The sequence below is a fragment of the Dama dama genome, unplaced genomic scaffold (genome assembly GCF_033118175.1).
Source record: "Dama dama isolate Ldn47 unplaced genomic scaffold, ASM3311817v1 ptg000093l, whole genome shotgun sequence".
Lineage (NCBI taxonomy): Eukaryota > Metazoa > Chordata > Mammalia > Artiodactyla > Cervidae > Dama > Dama dama.
The window spans coordinates 694,383-697,524 of NW_026870908.1; positions in this window are offsets into that span (position 1 = coordinate 694,383).

The following is a 3,142-nucleotide window of genomic DNA, read 5'->3' on the forward strand; positions in this document are numbered from 1 at the left end:
GAGCACCACCCCGAAGCGCTTTTCTCACGGGCTTGGGAGCATTGTGCGTGCCTGGCGGGAACAGCGGGCGGGAGTGTTGGCAAACTGGCCTTTGGAGGCAGCCGGGGAGTTCTTCCAGTGGGAGAGGGCCGGTTGTGCTCAGAGGCCCCACAGGCCAGGGGCAGGACCCAGCAGGGCCCCTGCCCCTGGCCAGCCTTGCCCAGACCTTCCTGGCCTCCGGGGGTACTGCCCCACCAAGGGGCAGGCTGCGGGGACTGGGTCCAGACATGCCCGGGCGCCTCCCCAGGCTCATCCCCGCTGGTGCCTTTCCCCTGGGCCTAGGCCTCGGTTGAGGCCTCCTTGGAGAGGAGGTTGCTGGCAGGGGCTGTCTCCACACTGCAAGGTGCTGGAGCTCAGAGGGCCTCGTCAGAGGGAAGGGACCAGTAAGGGGCTGGATGCCCAAGACGTCTTTGGCCCAGCAGCCTCAGGGCAGCAGGGAGAGCAAGAGGCCCAACTTGCCCCTAGGTCGGCTCTGCCACTTCCCACACAGGCGGCCAGCCCAGCAGCTGCCTGACAGACTCTGGCTCCCCCGAGCTCTCTGCCGGTGCAGGGGGCAGGTCAGACGTGTGCATGTGGTTCTGCCTTGGCCTGGGAGTGTGGACACCCTGCCTTGCCCCCAGGCTCAGGGGCAAGGGCCCAGAGAGAGCACCACCCTGAAGCGCTTTTCTTCCGGGCTTAGGAGCATTGTGCCCGCCTGCTGGTAACAGTGGCCTGGAGCGCTTGTAAACCGGCCTTTGGAGGCAGCCGGGGAGGTCTTCCAGTGGGAGAGGGCCGGTTGTGCTCAGAGGCCCCACAGGCCAGGGGCAGGACCCAGCAGTCCCCCTGCCCCTGGGCAGTCTTACCCAGACCTTCCTGGCCTCCGGGGGTACTGCCCCACCAAGGGGCAGGCTGCGGGGACTGGGTCCAGACATGCTCGGGCGCCTCCCCTGGCTCATCCCCGCTGGTGCCTTTCCCCTGGGCCTAGGCCTCGGTTGAGGCCTCCTTGGAGAGGAGGTTGCTGGCAGGGGCTGTCTCCACACTGCAAGGTGCTGGAGCTCAGAGGGCCTCGTCAGAGGGAAGGGACCAGTAAGGGGCTGGATGCCCAAGACGTCTTTGGCCCAGCAGCCTCAGGGCAGCAGGGAGAGCAAGAGGCCCAACTTGCCCCTAGGGCGGCTCTGCCCCTTCCCACACAGGCGGCCAACCCAGCAGCTGCCTGACAGACTCTGGCTCCCCCAAGCTCTCTGCCGGTGCAGGGGACAGGAACAGACGTGGGCATGTGGTTCTGCCTTGGCCTGGGAGTGTGTTCCCCATGCCTTGCCCCCAGGCTCAGGGGCAAGGGCCCGGTGAGAGCACCACCCCGAAGCGCTTTTCTCCCGGGCTTGGGAGCATTGTGCGTGCCTGGCGGGAACAGCGGGCGGGAGTGCTTGCAAACCGGCCTTTCGAGGCAGACGGGGAGGTCTTCCAGCGGGAGAGTGCCGGTTGTGCTCAGACGCCCCACAGGCCAGGGGCAGGACCCAGCAGTGTCCCTGCCCCTGGCAGCCTTGCCCAGACCTTCCTGGCCTCCGGGGGTACTGCCCCACCAAGGGGCAGGCTGCGGGGACTGGGTCCAGACATGCCCGGGCGCCTCCCCAGGCTCATCCCCGCTGGTGCCTTTCCCCTGGGCCTAGGCCTCGGTTGAGGCCTCCTTGGAGAGGAGGTTGCTGGCAGGGGCTGTCTCCACACTGCAAGGTGCTGGAGCTCAGAGGGCCTCGTCAGAGGGAAGGGACCAGCAAGGGGCTGGATGCCCAAGACCTCTTTGGCCCAGCAGCCTCAGGGCAGCAGGGAGAGCAAGAGGCCCAACTTGCCCCTAGGTCGGCTCTGCCCCTTCCCACACAGGCGGCCAGCCCAGCAGCTGCCTGACAGACTCTGGCTCCCCCGAGCTCTCTGCCGGTGCAGGGGGCAGATCAGACGTGTGCATGTGGTTCTGCCTTGTCCTGGGAGTGTGGACACCCTGCCTTGACCCCAGGCTCAGGGGCAAGTGCCCGGAGAGAGCACCACCCTGAAGCGCTTTTCTCCCGGGCTTGGGAGCATTGTGCACGCCTGCTGGGAACAGTGGGCGGGAGCGCTTGCAAACCGGCCTTGGAGGCAGCCGGGGAGGTCTTCCAGTGGGAGAGGGCCGGTTGTGCTCAGAGGCCCCACAGGCCAGGGGCAGGACGCAGCAGGGCCCCTGCCCCTGGCCAGCCTTGCCCAGACCTTCCTGGCCTCCGGGGGTACTGCCCCACTAAGGGGCAGGCTGCGGGGCCTGGGTCCAGAGATGCCCGGGCGCCTCCCCAGGCTCATCCCCGCTGGTGCCTTTCCCCTGGGCCTAGGCCTCGGTTGAGGCCTCCTTGGAGAGGAGGTTGCTGGCAGGGGCTGTCTCCACACTGCAAGGTGCTGGAGCTCAGAGGGCCTCGTCAGCGGGAAGGGACCAGCAAGGGGCTGGATGCCCAAGACCTCTTTGGCCCAGCAGCCTCAGGGCAGCAGGGAGAGCAAGAGGCCCAACTTGCCCCTAGGTCGGCTCTGCCCCTTCCCACACAGGCAGCCAACCCAGCAGCTGCCTGACAGACTCTGGCTCCCCCGAGCTCTCTGCCGGTGCAGGGGTCAGGAACAGACGTGTGCATGTGGTTCTGCCTTGGTCTGGGAGTGTGGACCCACTGCCTGGACCCCAGGCTCAGGGGCAAGGGCCCGGAGAGAGCACCACCCCGAAGCGCTTTTCTCCCGGGCTTGGGAGCGTTGTGCGTGCCTGGCGGGAACAGCGGGCGGGAGTGTTGGCAAACCCGCCTTTGGAGGCAGCCGGGGAGGTCTTCCAGTGGGAGAGGGCCGGTTGTGCTCAGAGGCCCCACAGGCCAGGGGCAGGACCCAGCAGGGACCCTGCCCCTGGCCAGCCTTGCCCAGAACTTCCTGGCCTCCAGGGGTACTGCCCCACCAAGGGGCAGGCTGCAGGGCCTGGGTCCTGATATGCCTGTGCGCCTCCACTGGCTCATCCCCGCTGGTGCCTTTCCCCTGTGCCTAGGCCTCGGTTGAGGCCTCCTTGGAGAGGAGGTTGCTGGCAGGGGCTGTCTCCACACTGCAAGGTGCTGGAGCTCAGAGGGCCTCGTCAGAGGGA